The sequence below is a fragment of the Anomaloglossus baeobatrachus genome, chromosome 1 (assembly GCF_048569485.1).
Source record: "Anomaloglossus baeobatrachus isolate aAnoBae1 chromosome 1, aAnoBae1.hap1, whole genome shotgun sequence".
NCBI lineage: Eukaryota > Metazoa > Chordata > Amphibia > Anura > Aromobatidae > Anomaloglossus > Anomaloglossus baeobatrachus.
The window spans coordinates 656,251,176-656,271,482 of NC_134353.1; positions in this window are offsets into that span (position 1 = coordinate 656,251,176).

A 20,307-nucleotide genomic window follows, 5' to 3' on the forward strand; every position below is an offset into this window, starting at 1 on the left:
TCTATCTATCTAATATCTATCTATATATTATCTATCTATCCATCGATCCATCTATTATCTATTTATCTATTTATCCCACTCTCTAGCTATTATCTATCCATCTCTCTATTATCTATCTATTATGTATCTATCCATCTATCTATCTGTTATCTATCAGCTATCTATCTCTCTATCATCTATCTATTATGTATCTGAATAATCTTCTTCTGGTTTCTCTGCTGAAATACAGAGGTCAAGATTATCAAATCTTCCCATGTGTTTCATTAGAGGCAGTAGCTCAATTGTAGAGCTGATGGATATGGTTTCTGAGTTCATGAGTTCAGGTTGTAACGTACTGGAGGTGGATTCACGGGACCGTGCACCGGACTCCCCCAGCGAAGCAACCAGGAGCTAACCCCTATACAGGGACTGTCCAGTCACCCTACCAGAGGGCCTAGATGCACGGTAGCCGAAACACTAAGGGTACGCGGTCTGAGTCCTTCAAAGATCTGCACAGGGAAAGTCTATTAGTCCACAGGGAACTGTAGACAGGACGGATGTCTGAAACCAGGTTCAGGTGCTGAGAAGGAACAGCCGACGGGGTCCAGATCCAGCAAGAATAGCAGACTGAGGTTACCAGGTGGAATCGGGGACCGGTGACGGGATCAAGCTGAGGGAAGATGGTGGGCTCCACATCAGACAGTCACCGGGATGCTTCCTGGAGGATCAGCAATCTGGACCAGGTCAGGACGGCAGACGGGCTCTGTGGAAGAGACAGTGTTATACAGGAGAAAAGGCACAGAGAAACCTGAACACCTAGCTATGGAAACACGATGATCAGGCACCTCCCATAAGTAACAGGAAGTCTTTTATACCATTCACCTGCAATCAGCCACATCCTGTTCCAGGGATGCTGGCCCTATAAGACCAGGTGACTGAGCGCGCCCGTGCCCTAACGCGCATGCGTGAAGCCCGGGAGCCAGAGGCAAGCACCGAAAGCCGGGGACAGAGCGCAGAAGAACCGGGGACACAGAGACCGGATCAGTGGGTACGGAGCAGTGCCGGGACACAGAGACCGGATACGGAGCGGTGCCGGGACACAGAGACCAGATCAGTGGGTACGGGGCGGTGCCGGGACACAGAGACCGGATCTGTGGGTACGGAGCAGTGCCGGGACACCAGAAGCGTGACACAGGTCCTGGCTGTCTTGGAAACCCAGAGCAGATGGGAATTTAATTTAATTTATTCACTGCATCGAGGGGAGGGGCAACAGCTGGGATCTGCGGGACTGCGGGATAGAGCCCTCAAATCGGGACAGGCCCGCAGTTATGCCTGGATTCAGCATCTTAGTGCCAGTATGGCACTGCCTTTAGTTCATATGATCATATTGCAAATTCCTGGTGGTTGGTTCTCTTTAAGTCATACAATATTTATTTATATTTGACTTTTTAATCTCACTTTTTTCCTTGCCAGTTAAATGAAAAACCTAATTTTTGCCACAATTATTTTATGGTGTTCACTAGTTTTACGGTATTAACTCGTGTAACAGAATTATAGATCTGATCGGAGATACCAAATACAGTATGTGTATTTTTTTGTTTATTTTTGTTTTTACATATGTGACCCCCTGGACTATTCAGGACGTCACAGGGTACTGCACACTCTTTCTCTTTAGTGCAGTATTCAAATCCCTCATGGTTCTGGGTCCCCATCTTACAGTGCTGCCTCCAACAGCAACTCAAATCCTAGATACACCCTGCACCACACCCACCAGGCACATCAGTGGGCGGCTTGAGTGGAATAGGGTCGCTCACCTAGGGGTCAGGAAGGGGAGGTGAAAAGGGAAGTGGAGTAGTGAAGTGGAGGAGGAGATGTGAGGTAGCCCTCGAGCTGAGACGAGCTCAGACGAGGCTGGGAGTAGTGGCTACCAGGAGAAGCTGACTAGGTTGCAGGCGGTGGTCTGGACCTAGAGGAGTCGGACCCCCGGTCCCAGGGGATTGCGGCTAGGTGCCTGGACCTGTCAAAGAGGACGGTCAGCAGCCTGGTCCTATCACCGGTCCAGGACCGAAGGCACGACAATTAACCTGCAGAGAATGGAGCCTTTATGGACTGTTCCCACTAACTCCAGAATCGGGGCACTAGCGCAACGAGGAGGATAGGGCCTTCCAAAAAAGCAGCCCACTAAAATCCCAAGCGTGAGCCCTGAGAGCTGGCTCCCACACTTAGCCACAGTGGGGAGCGGGGCCCAGCAAGTTCCAGGCTACTGGCCACTACGGTGAATTTAAACTTTGTGCCAGGAGGCAGGTTCACCAGGCAGCACTGCAGGGGATGGGACCCGGATGAGCTCCCCTTTGAGAGGCAGCGGCACACAGAGACTTGGTTTACCCGGTTGTCAGCGTCTGCTTATTGGCTGAGTGAGTACCTGAGTGATTTTCCCTTCACGGCACCCAGTAGCATCATCCAGAGTCCCGGGACCTACCCCTACCCGTGGAGGGCAATGACACCTGGCTGCCCCACTCCATCACCCCGGGTACTCCCAACGGCAGCAGCGGTACTCCCAGTTACCGCACACCACGGGTGGCGTCACGAACAATAACTCCCCTGTAAATATCCCCCTTTTACTTTAGAGTGTGGCCCCTAAGCCCCCGAGTCCAGAGACCCTCGAGCCACGAACGGACACTAACCCCGGATCCGAGCGGTTTGATCCGCTGCTGGGGAGGCACACATACATATACGTGTTTATTATATTATTATTTTTATTATTTTGTGGGGGATTTTTTTTACTTTTTATTACTTTTTTCGCTGGGTAATGCATTGCCTTGTACGGCAATGCATTACACCTGTAAGTTTGAGACTGACAGAATGCCTGTTAGACCATGCTCTTGGCATGGTCTAACAGGCCACCATAACAAAGTAACCCAGAGGTCGTCCTTTGAGTTTGGGTTACCATGGCAATGATTGGGACCCCATGATCACGTCGCAGAGGTCCTGATCGGGTGGTAGAGGGAGCGCACCTCCTAAATGCCGTGATCGAGCGGGCACAGCTTATTTTTCCATATGTGAGTATCACAGGTGAAACATTTATGAAATCAACTGACACCATAGCTCCCAAGAATCCTGGATTCAGCCGCACTGTCTCGAATTGATGGCTCAGTCCCGCTAGTCAGGGCTTTTGTTCTGACTTCCTCTCATCTGGTCTTCCCAAGACACAAACTCATGAACTTCGTTGTCGCTAGGCAGCAGCTTTACCATTGAGCCACTGCCCAGAAAGAGAGACATGAGGGGACTTGGTAATCTTGATCTGTACTGCAGCACTGTATCTCTATGTGCCTGCATTCTTAAGGTGAAGAAAAAGTCAGATTTTTGTATTCCTATAAAACCAATCTATATAAATAATTGCCTTATTCTGTCTGTCTGTGTTGCTCCAAAATTGTGTCACGTTACAGTGTCACCGTAAGTGTCATAAAAGTGACAACTGTCGGATTGGCCGCTGGGCTCGGCCTGGCCCCGCCCCCCCACGAATTGGCCGCTCGCCTCGGCCTGGCCCCACCCCCCGCATGGATTAGCCGCTCTGGGCTTGGCCTGGCTCCGCCCCCCACGGATTGGCCGCTCGCCTTGGCCTGGCCTCGCCCCCCACATGGATTAGCCGCTCGCCCCGGACCTCCGCACGCATCGCCCGCTCCAGCGTACACCGGCTCCCGGTACACATGTGCAGGGAGCCGGCATACGCTGACGCCTCGCCCGCTCAGCCCCGCTCCAGCGTACACCGGCTCCCGGTACACATGTGCAGGGAGCCGGCATACGCTGCGGTCAATAATGAAATGTCATGCAGCGGTGAAAGAGTTAAAGACACTGCAAGACACTTCATTATAGGCAGCGGGCACCCCAGAAGAGAGAAGATAGAAGAAAGAAGACCCCGCAGTCATACTCACCAGACGCCGACCGGGAGCAGGTGAGCGCATCAAGGTCCTGCAGCAGCGGAACACACACACACACGCACACACACACATAAGAACAGACACACACACATCAGATCACACTCACTCACTTTCACACACACCTCACACACACATCAGATCGCATCCACACACAACAACATCCAGTGATATCGCTTACTTCTCGGCGGCGATACTGTGCGTGCAGTGAACTTTCAGGACCTGCCGGAGGATCACATGGCCAGAAGCATGTGGTATCTCCGGATGTTGTGAGTGTGTGAGCGCGTATGTGCGATATCGTCAGTGTGTGTGTGCGTGTATGCGATCGGGTGTGTGCGTGTATGCGATCGGGTGTGTGCGTGTGTTCTGATGTGTGAGTGTATGCGATCGGATCTGTGAGTGTCGGCAGAGGAGCACGGCGTGCAGCACAGCTGCTGGGACCACCCACCGGAGGGCACAGGGAGAAGTGGGGTGTGAGTGTATGCGATCAGATGTGTGCGTGTATACTGTCTGATGTGTGACTGTGGAGCACGATGGGGAGTGCGCAGCATGGGGGATGGAGCACGATGGGGGTGCGCAGCATGGGGGATGGAGCACGATGGGGGTGCGCAGCATGGGGGATGGAGCACGATGGGGGGTTGTAAAATGATTGAAATTAATACATCAAGTTATCAAATATTTCATAGTAAGACATATACGTTCATAGTTCTGTTCATGTTGGAGGGCATAGGTTATTAATAAAGTTTATAAGGGATAAATATGCCCATATGGAATATACTTGAGTGATGAGCATGGAGGGATATATTTGAATCCTTCCCGAAGCTTTCCGAAGTTTCCAGAAGGTTACGTAATATGGAACTATATTCAACTGTGTTACACTAGAATGCCCTATATGGTCTGAACAGCTGGTATATAATGCACGATGGAGGGGGCTACTGGGGGCTCCTCCACACTGCCTGCGGTGAGAAGACTTCAGTGCTGCAAGATATGACACGTTGTCCAGCCTAAGAGATGACATCTCCTGCATTGCCGTTCAGGAACCAAAGAAAGATGGGTAAAGACTTCCCATTGATTATTATGGACTAAATGAACTCTTTGCGTAAGCTATCAAAGTATATTATTTTTCCTTTCTGTAACTGAACCCTGGCAACCATTTTTTTAAATAGATAAAATACATTTATTTTTTACATCTTTGGAAGTTCTTTCTTTCATGCGGCTTTTACATATTTGACGAAAAATATATTTAAGAGTATATTTTTTTAACATTTGGTGAGCCACCCATTCGTAATTTTTTACGTTTTTGTTGTTCCTTCACTTTGCATAAGGGGGGTCGAAGTTATCAAAGTCATAAGTATTTTAAATATCTCCTGCAAAGGATCAGGAATCGACAATTTATAAAAAATCACGCAGAACCTAGGAAATACGTATGAGTCAAGTTGCATGAATGTTTTTTTTAATGAACTTTAAAGTTTTTACAAAGCCACAGAAGTTAACTTTTGACGTATTTTTGAGTAAGAAGATAAAGTCAGTCCATAAGAAGTATTGGACCTGCTGAGTAAGGTGAATCAAGTCTTAGAGGATCATCCATCAGATCATCTGATCATTTCAGGTAAGAAAATGGATTTTATCTCTTCATATGTTAAGCAAAGTAAACTTCAGTTCACTTATTCAGATATTTCTAATGTAGAGGAGCTTTGGTTACGCTTTTATGAGGAGTGTGAACTTGAGAATTCACGTGTAGAATGTGCAAGGTCTTTTAATAGAGAGAAACAGAAAAACAGAAATGTCTGTCATTTAGTCTATGATTTTCACAAGTTAATCGTAGAAAAGTGTAAAAATGGTGGAAATAGACAACCTGAATTGTCAGGAGAGTCAGTGACAGAGAAATCCAAAGACTGCTTAGAACCTGAAATGTCAGTCAGTGATATTGTGAATTCTGACTGTAATGTTGTAAATGATCAGTCAGATGATTTAGACTGTAATTCAAATCAGAATTTTGATAATGGCGGCAGACATGTGCTACGTAATCAAGGTCATTTTCAGCATACTGGGAAAGAAGCAGGAAATGACGTAGAGAAGCCAGAAGGGGGAGGAGCCAGAGTGATACACGTGCAGAAAAGACACGTGGAGAGAGAAAATGGCGACGATGAGTTTCTAAAAATAGAACAGGCTAAGTTAGGGATTACACTTAGAAAAAATTTATTGGACATATGCAAATTAATTCCCGCATATAATCCTAAAATACATGTTTGCAGAAATTCAGAGATATTTGAAAGTTCCATCGAGAAATTTAATTTAACCAATAGTGAGACGAATCAGTTATTCCGTATGTGGTTACCTCAGCATTTCTTTAGACAATTGGCATTAAAAAAGTCTTCTGACAATGAGACATTTGATTGTTCAAGTGATAACGATATCATAAGGCTGAAATATCTCATCTTCTGTGCAAGGAATGAATCTGATCCAAACTATGAGATGTTGAAGGAATTACAAATTGAACAGAATGAGAGTACGTTCTCATTTATGTCCGTTTTTGAACGTTTGTATAGGGCGGTCATTCCAAATGTCAGATTGGATGGAATGATACGTTTATTCATCAAGAAATTTAATTTCCTTGATAATGCAGCCTGTGCAGTGGCATTAAATAAAAAGTCCCTATTCGAATGTACGACATTTATCAATTTTGTTAGAAGTCGCCAAAGTCAATCAAGACAGAAATTAATTAATTCTGAAAAACCAACACGGAAAAGGGAGAGTTTCCGTGAAAAACCAACAGTGTCTCCCAGATCCAGATATTTCTGTGACAGGGTGTATGCAGTTCGGAGGAAGATGCATACGTGTTACAAACCATACAATCCACCCCAATTTCTGTCATCTAAAAGTCTTTTTCCACAGGAAAAACCCTTGTCACCAGTGACGGGATCGATCACTGGGATTGAGGATCCCAGACAAATGATGAGTAAAAGCTTTGAAAACCAGAAACAGGTGTCTTGTGGAGATCCTCTCCCTGGGATAGGATTTGATAGCCAGCAACAGCTGGGGGGTCTTTCAGAGAGGGACATTCTCTCTCATATAAGAGAAAGCCTTGAATTACATAAGTTCCGAGATTCCTATAAGTTCAAAGGGAATCTAATAAATCGAATCTTTGAAGAAAAAATTAGGTATGGTCTTCAGTTAAATAAAGTGGATTTCTGGGTAAATTAATTTTATTGTTTGACAAATGTGCTTATTCATATACAGTGAATCAATACATATATATATATACATATATATATATATATATATATATTAAAAGTAGTGATAGTAAATCAAGGTCATATTTTCATTTAGTCAAATGATAGTTTAATGTTATAAATAATAATTTGATCTCTGTATATGAATAATAATATTTAAAATAAAACAATAAGAGAAAGTAACAGATTCAAAGTGTTTCATTTTTATCATGAATATGATAATAATTTTATTCTTTTATTTCCCTCAGAATTTATCAGTAAAGCAGATTGATGAAGTATTAACTTTTTTATTTATACATATGTTCTTGTCCTCAATCAGGTAACATATATTTTATTGGGTAAGATTAATCGCGAAAGCACGAATAATAATAATAATTATTTTCTCAGGTACCAATTGCCAGAGAACTATTATTTTAATGTTTCTTTTATGAATACACATACATCTTCTTTAGAGTTATTAGAAATGTAATCTGAGCTTTGGAATGTAGTAAAACTGCTTGCTGTTTTGGAATGGTGTTCCTTGCATGTACTAGAGCATGTGACTTGAATTACTAAAGCTAATATCAAATATTTCTATGGTCAAATGTACAGTATGTAATACATTGGAATTTGTATTTTTCAAGAACTACTTCAAATTAGTAACATAATTTTTGAAATGCGCATAGAATATTGGAAAAAAAAAAGGGATATGTGTTTGTCAGTTTCTATGTAGAAGTGTATGTTAAAGACCATGGCAGTCTTGTGTGCATAGATGTGTCAATGAATGATTGATTGTCTGAGCAGCTGCTAAAGTCAAAGTATTTGGATCCAGAGAGAGAGAAAAAAAAAAAAAAAAAAAAAGGGGGAATTTTTGTTTTAACTTAGAAGTTATAAGATATGTATGTATACTATATAGAATAAATAAGTTATAGTACATAAGTATAAATAATGAAGGAATTTATACAAGATATATATTTTAATTCTTAGACATATGTCTTTAGTATAGAGATATTAGGATTTTTTTTTATTATTAAGGGTTTATTCTGAAGAGTTACATTCTAGAATAAGGTTATAACGTTTTGATTTTCTTATATCTTTTGTGTTAGTCACTTCTTTTACTGATACACAGATTGGTAATCATTTTTTCTTTTCAAATATGGAAGTGATATTTATAATATGGTATTGAAGATATGCAACACAAATTTTAATTTAATTTAATCTAAACATATTAATTTTTATAATATCATATTTTATGATATTGAAAGGGGGAGGTTTGGCCTCAATCACACACATTTATATTTGATAAATATATGTGTTTACAGGATACTTTAATAATTAATATTTCAAGTACAAAGGAAGAATTGGGAATATAAAAAAATATATTTGAAGTATATCATAATGCATTTATATACTAAGAGAAGTGTATTATTTGTAAGGTTACATGACTTAATTATTTTTATTGGTTATTGATAGGTTTGGTAATTTTATAAGATACTGGTAATATTAAGGTTATCTGGTAACATTAAGGTTATGTATTATTAAAGACATAGGTGTTATATACATAGAAGGCCTTATTTTTATTTCAAGTTTTATTTTTATTCCGATTTTCATTTTTCTTTTTATTCCTATTTTTTATATTAATTATTATTTTAATATTCACATTTTTAATCTTAATTCTACAATTTTTATTTTTTCTTCAGATTTTAAATATCTCAATTGAGAAAACACTTCAATATTTAGTTCAGTAATATCTAATATAAGAATATTACTTTATTAAATATGAATCATATTAAAAGGGAAAAGTTCCATTTTTTTTGGAAGAAAAGATACTTCCTTCATCAATATATACAATTGTTTACTTCCTGGTAATACATTATTTTTATATTAGTATGTTAACACAATAAGGGTGAAATATCACTTATAGTTACACATTTCTTTATAGTAGGTTATTTAATAAATAATAGACAAATCAAATAAATTAAATTAGAGTAATAAAGATGGAAGATTAAGGTACATCTAGGTTTACCTTCCTATATTTACAAATAATATATATTATATTTTTAATCAATAATAATTTATAATGGGTATTATTGTGTTTTGATGGTATCATCCAGTCTTTTCTAAAAGGTTATTTGCTTTGATTTATAATTTACAAATGATCTAACTAAAAGCCACATTGTTGCCTTTCATATTTATAATATGATACATGTTATAGGTACACATTATATTATTTCATACTTTATATTATATTTTGGTTACATTCAACACATTGCCACCTATGGGTTTGGAAGGGTAATGCACCAATGACAAAAAAGGTCATTACAAGAAAATACTATTGTCTATATCATTATGCAATATTTTATCATTCTGAGTATCAATTATATTAATACTTTTACGATAATAATAATAATGACATGGTATTATAGTATTAGAGTTATGGTACGCTGTGACATTTATTAGTGATAGTTATTGCCATATTTGGTATTTAGATTAGGGAATGAATCAGTCTTCAATCAAGATTAGAGAAGATAAAAAGACTTTATATTTTTCCTAAAGTTAAAAGGGATTCTGCAAAAAGGTCCAAAAGGTAACGTCTCAAAAAAGACTGTGTAACATACAAAATACACTTACCGTGCTTGCATCTCAGAAACACAATAGTCCTATGATTTCAGGATGGACAATGACACATGGTCTGTGCATTAAGACCTCCCTAAAGTTACTAAGAAGAGCAATGACGTGTTAAAGTTAACCCCTGTCGTGCTGACCAAGAACGTCTTAACATCTGTTATTCGACAACAGGCAGCATGGAGGATAAAAGGTGACTAATGTAAATTGCACTGCACAGACATCAAAGACTTCTGCCATTCTTCTACAAGTCATGAACTGTGGTTTATCAACATTGGCTATGGTCTTTGTAATAAAGAATAAAGTTTATGGACTTTGATCTAACAATGATAAACGCAATACGGGACTGTACTAAATCGGTAACCATTCATTTTTATCAAAGGATTTATTTCTAAGAGATTGTGTTTATGCTGGATTACATCGGAGATAAGAAGACATCAACTCAGAGGACATCATTTGGTGACCGGATTTGGTTTTTGCATTTCTTTTTAGGTCTAGCGAAGTATAGTTTTATACATTTTTATATGATCAGTCACAGCCTGTCATAACATGAATCCACATTATTATATTATTGAACTTACATGAATAATGCAAATTAATTATTCTTCATCATTATTATTGATATTAATCCGTTATTGCCAAATAAGGAAAGAAGATTTGTTATTTTCTTGATGTATTAATTAATTTTCGGGGTTGCTCCACCCACTTCAAGGGGGAATTGTAAAATGATTGAAATTAATACATCAAGTTATCAAATATTTCATAGTAAGACATATACGTTCATAGTTCTGTTCATGTTGGAGGGCATAGGTTATTAATAAAGTTTATAAGGGATAAATATGCCCATATGGAATATACTTGAGTGATGAGCATTGAGGGATATATTTGAATCCTTCCCGAAGCTTTCCGAAGTTTCCAGAAGGTTACGTAATATGGAACTATATTCAACTGTGTTACACTAGAATGCCCTATATGGTCTGAACAGCTGGTATATAATGCACGATGGAGGGGGCTACTGGGGGCTCCTCCACACTGCCTGCGGTGAGAAGACTTCAGTGCTGCAAGATATGACACGTTGTCCAGCCTAAGAGATGACATCTCCTGCATTGCCGTTCAGGAACCAAAGAAAGATGGGTAAAGACTTCCCATTGATTATTATGGACTAAATGAACTCTTTGCGTAAGCTATCAAAGTATATTATTTTTCCTTTCTGTAACTGAACCCTGGCAACCATTTTTTTAAATAGATAAAATACATTTATTTTTTACATCTTTGGAAGTTCTTTCTTTCATGCGGCTTTTACATATTTGACGAAAAATATATTTAAGAGTATATTTTTTTAACAGGGGTGCGCAGCATGGGGGATGGAGCATGATGGGGGGTGCGCAGCATGGGGGATGGAGCACGATGGGGAGTGCGCAGCATGGGGGATGGAGCACGATGGGGAGTGCGCAGCATGGGGGATGGAGCACGATGGGAGTGCGCAGCATGGGGGATGGAGCACGATGGGGGTGCGCAGCATGGGGGATGGAGCACGATGGGGGGTGCACAGCAAGGGGGATGGAGCACGATGGGGGGTGCGCAGCATGGGGGATGGAGCACGATGGGGGTGCGCAGCATGGGGGATGGAGCACGATGGGGATGCGCAGCATGGGGGATGGAGCACGATGGGGAGTGCGCAGCATGGGGGATGGAGCACGATGGGGGTGCGCAGCATGGGGGATGGAGCACGATGGGGGGTGCGCAGCATGGGGGATGGAGCACGATGGGGGTGTGCAGCATGGGGAATGGAGCACGATGGGGGTGCACACCTCCCCCCAAAACACACACATAGCGCCACACGCGCACCGCACAACACACCATACACACACTGGGAACCACAAACACCGCCCTACACACACAACACCCAACACACAAACACCGCGGCATACACAAATATACGCACATACCGCGCAACACACACACTGCACAAAACATACCTCCCCCAAAACACACACGCACTCCACACCCACACAAACCACGCAACACACGCAGCACCACACACACAGAACGCTGTAGACACACAGCGCTCCACAAACAACGCAACACACACAACGCAACACACATACAACACCGCTCTCACACACACCCCCACCCAGACAACACCCAGAACATTTACAGTGCCCTACACAAACACTGGTAACTACACACAACAACATCGATATATATAACAAAAAACGTACATTAACTACACAATAAATTCTAGAATACCCGATGCGTTAGAATCGGGCCATCTTCTAGTATAAAATAATTACACAAATGCGGTTTCCCCGTTACTTGATGTGTTTTTGGTGCACATGTAAACCTGGGTTTTAATGCTTCTGTAATACTACAGAAAAGCTTTGATTCTGTATTTTAAAATACAGAGGTGTTTTTTTGCTTTTTTTCAGGCTCCACATAGAAGCCTGAAACAAACACAAAAACCGTAGAGTTGAGCAGCATCTTTAAACACCCAGTGGGCAGAAATTTCCTGAAATCACATCCATTTTGCTTGGACATATAGTGCATATTCACATGTAGCATAAATGCTGTTTCTTTGAACAGAAAATTCTGATGTGTCTAAGGCTATGTGCCCACGTAGCAGATTTGTGTGCAGATTTTGTATTTATGTATTGTCAGGAAAAACGTGCATTTTTTATCGCATTTGCGCGTTTTTTTCTATGCGTTTTTCTAGTCATAGCGATTTCAGGGGTTCCTGCTCTGTATTCCTGCGATCACTGCCGAGTCTCACTACCCGGCGCTCCCAGCAATTTAACCACCTGAATGCTGTGATCAATGCAATAGTACCATTCAGGAGGCAGGGCGAGGGATCGCTTACCTCTCCCTGGTGATCGGGTCCATGTAATAAGATCACAGGGACCTGATTGCAGCCATGGCAACCCTGGGTTGTCACACCGACGACCCCAGGTTACTCAGCTATGGAGAACCTCCCACAGCATCCTGAATGTGTGACGCCCTGGACTAGCCAGGTAGTCACAGATAGCGCCCCGCACAACACCTGTCCCCAATAAAGTAACATCAGTCAACCCTTTAAAATCTAGTCACCTCCCTCAGTGCATGATGGACACACCAGGGGGTGGAGCCAGGCGGTTGGCGACGCCCACCTAAGAATCCAGAGGGTCTGAGGCAGGAGAAGCAGTGAGAAGTCAGAGAGTTCAGTAAGGAGAGAGTTTGGAGTGAAGTGCAGCAGGCCTGTGGTGACAGGTCTGCAGCAGAAACTGACAGGTGCCGGGGTCGTAGCCCTGGTACCTCGGCTAGGAGGCAGATGGTTTCCTTGCCTGCAGGAGCCGGGAAGACGGCTCGGTGGAACCGTGGTGGACCGGGACAGGGTAGTGGCCCTCCGGTACCGACTCGGGCAACCCACTCGGAAACCGGAGCACAAGGGGGTACTCAGACCCTGAACGAGGTCCAGAAGCCACTGGACCGAGTCAAATCTACTGATTGTGTCGCGGGCGGGGAGGACGCCGCCGCTGCGCTCGCTAATGCTCGGGTCCGGCGCTGCTGCGACTGCTGCTCGGTGGCTCGAGTGGTGGGCCGGATCTGGGGACTCGAGCGGCGTTCCTCGCCCGTGAGTGAAAAGGGTGGTTGGTTTGGGGGATTTAGTCCGTGACGCCATGCACGGGTTGTGGTGAAGATGGGCACCACCGCTGCTGGTGACGGGGATCCCGGGAGTGATGGTAGGGAGCAGCTGGGATGTTGTTTTCCCCGTGGGTAGGGGTTGGTGGTCCCGGGGCCCGGTGGTGTGACGGGGAGGCAGGGTTGGTGAGGTGCAGGGTTGCAGGGACAGCGCGGCGCAGTGCCGGATGGCACGGGTGTACTCACTGAGTAAGAGATGCACAAAGTCCTCGGTAAACCAAACGGCTGGATGGACGGGTCCCGCAGCCGGCTGCAGTGTCTCTCCCCGGACAGGTGATGGCGGCTGTCTTTCCCTGCACCTTTGTGTACTTGTTTGACTACGATGGATCCCCAATGGTAGTCCGCTCCCCGGTGTATGGATGCCGGAGGAGCCCGTTTGCCCGCAGGCGCTGGCCCTTGGGTCTCTAGCCTTAGGCGGTAGCTGTATACCCTCACGGTGTGGGCGGTTGCCTTCTAACGGGTCTTTGGCTGTTAGGAAACCCCTGGGGTTCCTGTCATACTCGGATTTGACTATTGACGGCGACTCCAAGCCTAGTCGGGGTCCGATGGCCCTGCCTGTGTGTGCTGGCTTCACTTCGCTCCCCAGTCGGTATCGGCGGGCCAATGCCCGACCCCGGTCCTACGGTTCCGCGTTGATTCACCGCTCCTGCAGACGGCCACCACCGTCTGCCAACCTTGTTGTCAGTGCCTGGGCCACAAACCCAGACACTCTCCACTTCACTCCTCTCACTTCAACCTCCTCCACTGTTCTCCTAAACTCAACTGTCACTTTTTCCCGCCTCCAGGCCTGTGAACTCCTCGGTGGGTGGAGCCAACCGCTTGGCTCCGCCCCACCTGGTGTGGACATCAGACCCTGGAGGGAGGCAACAAGGGTTTTGTGTTTGGCTAATGTTACTGTCTAGTGGGGGTGGGGGTGTATGTATGTTACCTGTGACGACCTGGCTAGTCCAGGACGCCACATTCCCCCTTGGTGAAATGCAGACTGTCCGCGGGCTGCCCGTCCATCACCGGTTTTATTTTATTTTTTTTCACTGTAAAATATAATTAACATGTAACCATATAAAACATAAGCATTTTTGTCAGGTCACTTGAACGTTGCACACATAAAAAAACACTTTTAATAATGACGGACGGACGGATGTCTTCCGCTCTCCCACCCAAGCAACCTAGCCCTGATGCTGCCCCTAAGAAGTGGGCAGCACCCCATGACCCCAGTCCAGGTTCAGGCTGCCCGAGCGGGATCGGGTACGGGTACTCGCACCCGGCTGTCACTTCAGGGGACCCCACGTCCAAGGGGGACCCCTGACCCCCAGAGGATGGCCACCGGTCCTGGTGGTGGCCAGGCCCCAGCCTGCTCTGCTGCGGGCCCTTCCTCCAATATGCCTCTCCAGAGGCGGCAACGGTTTCCATCCCACAAAACTATTTACAAGCCCACCAGTTTATGGGTGGCCTGCCAGTTCTCGGCCATGTTCATGAGCAGTTCCTCATGTGGGTGGTAAAAACGCACAGAGTCCCTCCGGGGACAACTTTCCGGCAACAGCCGGAATAATCACAGTGGCTAATCAGGTGAAGCTTCGGTTTTGATTCTGATTCATTCAAACTGCTGAGGGTCCCAACGGGAACAACTTGCTTGCAACGGAGGACCGCTGCCACTACTGGAGGTCACCATCGCCACTTACTTCCTCCGGATCCGCCCTAGGAGTGTATGGCGGAGGAGGTGACTGGGGTTGCTCGTGGTCATCATGGCTCACCCTTCTCTGGACATCCAGGGCGAACCAGCCCCTCTCTCCCAGGAGGCAGGTATATGTGACCAACTCTCCCGCACAGAGGTCACGCTCCGGATGGCCCAGGGACAGCCGGCTGTGCACATCTCGCCTGGAGAAGAACGCCTCGACCCCCAGGCTTGGCTCGTGAATAAACCCCCATCCACGCCGGGGGTAGAACTGCCGGACTTGACCTTCAAAGATCGGGCCCCGAGCTTTGGGAGAGGCTCTCCTGAGAGCATCCTTTGCCTCCACAGTGTGGGCCAGGATAGCAGCCTTTTCTTTCTCCCCCGCCTCTGTCTCTCGACCCCTCAGGTTTGGCTGTCGCTCCCAACATGGCGGCTCCTCTAGTGCGGGGGTTGGGCCCAGCAGGTACCCCCCGATGCGGGCCACGACTGGCACCTTCTGGGTAGGGGGGCACCGCTGTGTCGCGGCCTGCCTTGCTGCCTTGCAGCGGCAACCCTCCGGAGCCTCAGCCGAGGCTTGGAGCTTGGGAGCGGTCAGCGTCACTTTCCGGGCTTGAGGCGGGCTACCCTCCACCTCTGTACTGGCCGGGCGGACTGCCGGGGCCTCTTCGGGTGCGGCCACTTTCGGGCTGGATGGCTCCCTTTGGGGAGTGGGCACCCTCCAGGGGAGCGGGGTTGACGCTGGCCGGGCAAACTGTCGTTCGCAGGCAGCACCTGCAGGTGGATCTTCGCGGGCAGGAGTGATGTCATCTGTTGCAGGGTTCGGGAGCAGCAGGCCGACCGGCGGGGTGGCGCCGACCAATACGGGCAGCGGGGAACGCAGCAGGCTGAGCAGCGGCAGACCGGGCCCCTCGGCCGCAGCGACAGGTCCCTCTGGGACACAGGGGAGTGGGTCACTCACCCGCTCCTCCAACTCTGCTTTCGCCTCACGGGCCTGCACGGTCACCACCACTTCCACCATTCCAGCCTCCCATTCTTGCACCCGGAGCTGGAGCCGGGTCTGCAGCCTGCGGCTTTACTGGGCCACCCGAGCCTCCACCCACCCCGCTGTTCCGGGCGTGGGCCTGCTGGACGGGATGGACATCCTGCTTGCTCGGCCTCCAGGAACGGGATATCTTGCAGAGTCCTGGCGTCCCCGCTTTCTATAGCCTCGGCTACATTAGGCAGACACACACCTGCCCCCCCTTGGTTCTCTTCAGCACATCCGCTTGTTGGGAGCGGGGCTTCGCTTTCGCGCCTTCCCTGCTCGGAGAAGACGCTTGAGCAGGAGATTTTCGCGCCAAGATGGCGGCGCTTCAAAATTTTCGGCCGGACACCGCCGGCGGAGATCACAAGGCGCACTTCTACTCGTAAGTAGATGGGTTCAATCCTGTTCGTGACGCCAGGTTTTGTCGCAGGCGGGGAGGACGCCGCCGCTGCGCTCACTAACGCTCGGGTCCGGCGCTGCTGCGACTGCTGCTCGGTGGCTCGAGCGGTGGGCCGGATTCGGGGACTCGAGCGGCGTTCCTAGCCCGTGAGTGAAAAGGGTGGTTGGTTTGGGGGATTTAGTCCGTGACGCCACCCACGGGTTGTGGTGAAGATGGGCACCACCGCTGCTGGTGACGGGGATCCCGGGAGCGATGGTAGGGAGCAGCTGGGATGTTGTTTTCCCCCTTCGTGGGTAGGGGTCGGTGGTCCCGGGGCCCGGTGGTGTGACGGGGAGGCAGGGTTGGTGAGGTGCAGGGTTGCAGGGATAGCGCGGCGCGGTGCCGGATGGCACAGGTGTACTCACTCAGTAAGAGATGCACAAAGTCCTCGGTAAACCAAACGGCTGGATGGACAGGTCCCGCAGCCGGCTGCAGTGTCTCTCCCCGGACAGGTGATGGCGGCTGTCTTTCCCTGCACCTTTGTGTACTTGTTTGACTACGATGGATCCCCAACGGTAGTCCGCTCCCCGGTGTATGGATATGGATGCCGGAGGAGCCCGTTTACCCGCAGGCGCTGGCCCTTGGGTCTCTAGCCTTAGGCGGTAGCTGTATACCCTCACGGTGTGGGTGGTTGCCTTCTAACGGGTCTTTGGCTGTTAGGAAACCCCTGGGGTTCCTGTCACACTCGGATTTGACTATTGACGGCGACTCCAAGCCTAGTCGGGGTCCGATGGCCCTGCCTGTGTGTGCTGGCTTCACTTCGCTCCCCGGTTGGAACCGGCAGGCCAACGCCCGTCCCCGGTCCTACGGTTCCGCGTTGATTCACCGCTCCTACAGACGGCCACCATCGTCTGCCAACCTTGTTGTCAGTGCCTGGGCGACAAACCCAGACACTCTCCACTTCACTCCTCTCACTTCAACCTCCTCCACTGTTCTCCTAAACTCAACTGTCACTTTTTCCCGCCTCCAGGCCTGTGAACTCCTCAGTGGGTGGGGCCAACCGCTTGGCTCCGCCCCACCTGGTGTGGACATCAGACCCTGGAGGGAGGCAACAAGGGTTTTGTGTTTGGCTAATGTTACTGTCTAGTGGGGGTGGGGGTGTATGTACGTTACCTGTGACGACCTGGCTAGTCCAGGGCGCCACAATTGCGGACTGGACTATAGGTCCTTTCCCACCCAAGTCCCGACTGAAGACAACAGCCCACCGAGGGGGATAGAAAGCCACCGCACAGGCAGAGAGATCCCACGGGCCAGCGTCTCCGGGCAAACGGGCTCCTCCGACATACACAAAGCCGGGGAGCGGACTCCCGTTGCTGAAGCACAGGCAGTCTGCACATTCACAACACGGTGCAGGAGAAAGGCCAAGACCACCGAACCGGTTGGGGGACCAGACGCAGCCGGCTGCGGGCACCGACCACCATCAACTTTGTTTACCAGAGACTTGTGTGTGTCAATAACTGTGAGTACAACAGTGCTATCCGGCAGCACGCCACCATGCACCGCCCGGCTACTCCCCCCAACGGGCCCCGGGGCCATCATCCCTGCCCACAGAGGGGTTAACATCTTGCTGCATAACCATCTCCCCCGGGTGCCCCGTAACTGCAGCGGTGGTGTCTACACCTTCACCACGTTCCGTGGGTGGCGTCACGAACTCTGACACGGCTCCGGCCGTACACCTACCTACCCCCTAAGTAGCGCCAGCACCCTTTCAGAGCGAGGTGACCCCCGGGTCCGGAGGCGCTCGAGCCACCCACCGACGAGCCTGGATCCGAGCGGCTCGGCTGCAGCTGAGCGCGGGGCGGTACACATCGACCTCTTCTGGCATCACGAACAGGATTGAACCCATTCACTTACCTAGTGAAGTGCGCCTTGAAGTGAAGTCAGCGGTGATCCAAAATTTGCAGAATCTGACATCTTGCCGCCATCTTTTGGCGCGAAGATTCCCGCCAGAGTCTTTTTCCCCGCAGAAAGGGTGCGAAAAACTGAAGTCCTGCCCCCTGTGAACGCGGCCGCGCAGAAAAGTGAGAGGTCGCAAAACGAAACTGACCGGCTGGAGAAGGGAGGGCCGCGAAAAGACCAAGGGGGAGAAGCGGGAAGATGTCCGCGCCCAACCTCGATGGCAGAGTGGCGCCGGTCGCTGGAGTGGTGGCGCCCGCAGATGCGCCCAGTGATGGGAATGCGGCAGCGCTCACTCCGGTCACAGGAGCGGGGGAGGCCGTGGCTCCGACGGTCGCCCAGGTAATGCCAATCTCCTTGCCCTACGTGCCCGGTGCTGTCTGGTTACCCCAGTATGATGGGAAGCCTCATGCTTTGCAGGTGTTCCGGAAGAAAATGTGCATGATCCTCGATTTGTATGCCATGACTGGCAAACAGCGTGCAGCGGTAGTCCTGGGGCAGCTGACCGGCGCGGCCGAGCAGGAGGTGGATACTTGGGCAGACGCGGACCGGGCCTCGGTAACTGCCATTTTTTATAAACTCCAGGTCGCCTTTGAAACCCACACGGAAGCGGAGTTACGGATGCAGTTTTACCATTGCCGGCAGCGACCAAAGGACAGTATAAGTGACTTCAATAATAGGAAAAAATGGAACTAGCACTCACCGATATTTGCTGTGTAGCACTCAGGTTTATTTCACAGTCGGAGGATATGTGTCGCCCAGGGACAAGGGGTACTCAGATCCGGGCCACGGGGTCACTTCTGTGGGTATCATGGTGGCGTGACCCGGTCTGTGATCCCAGGCTCCACAGTAAGAAGGGGATTAGGTAAGGGAGATTGTCCTTGACGCCACCCGTGGTGTGCGGTGAGGTAACGGAGCACCGCCACTGCCGGTTAATGGATCCCGGGGATGGTGGTGGGCAGCAAGGTGGTGATTTCCCTCCACGGGTAGGGTGTTGGTGTCCCGGGACCCCGGTGAGGTGGTGCAGGGAGGAGATGCAGATGGTCTGAGAGCTGTGCGTCCGGTTGGACCGGGGGATGTTGTTACTCACAGTTCGCTTTGCAAGAAAATTCACACAGAGTCAGGAATTAACCAGAAACTGCCGGAGTCCGCAGCCTTCGGTACGGAGGGTGTTAGTGTCCCACACACGGTGCAGCAGCCCCTGTTCTTTCCCTGCAGCCAGGTGCCTCTCTCTCCACTCTCTTCCTCTTTCTCCTCAGCCGGGAACGGGGAGTCCACTCCCCTGCAGTGATCCGGGTCACACTAGGTACCGACAGGCCGCTACCCTGCCCCGGCTACCTCTGGCCCCTTCCTCACTAACAGCCTGTCCTGGCCCTTTCGGAGCACGCTTCTGTAGCAGCCCGGGGGTTACAACTCCGGACTCCTCTCCTGTCTCTCTCTCCACACACTCTGCTCCAGCCCCTCCCCTCCTGCTCTGTTTTGCTCTTACACTGGGGGAGGTGGTTTGTCCTGCTGCACTGGTGTGGGATCAGGTTACCAAGGAGGATTAACTCTTTCTGTGACAACCTGGCTTTGCCAGGGCGTCACACACCCCCTTGGTAAAACACAGCCCATCCTCGGGCTGTCTGGGCACCAACATTTATTGAAACTGGAAAAAAAGGAAAAATCAACACATTACAATCATACATCTTCCCACATCGGGAGGTACGTTTTTTTAAACTCTAAATATCCTGCCACCCCCCCCCCACCTGCTGTGCAGATGGCCTCCTCCGGGAACTTGAGGACGCTCAGCAGGGGTGACAGTCCATAAAACAGTCAACTTTAAACTTGCGGGTAGCCGTCCATGCTCC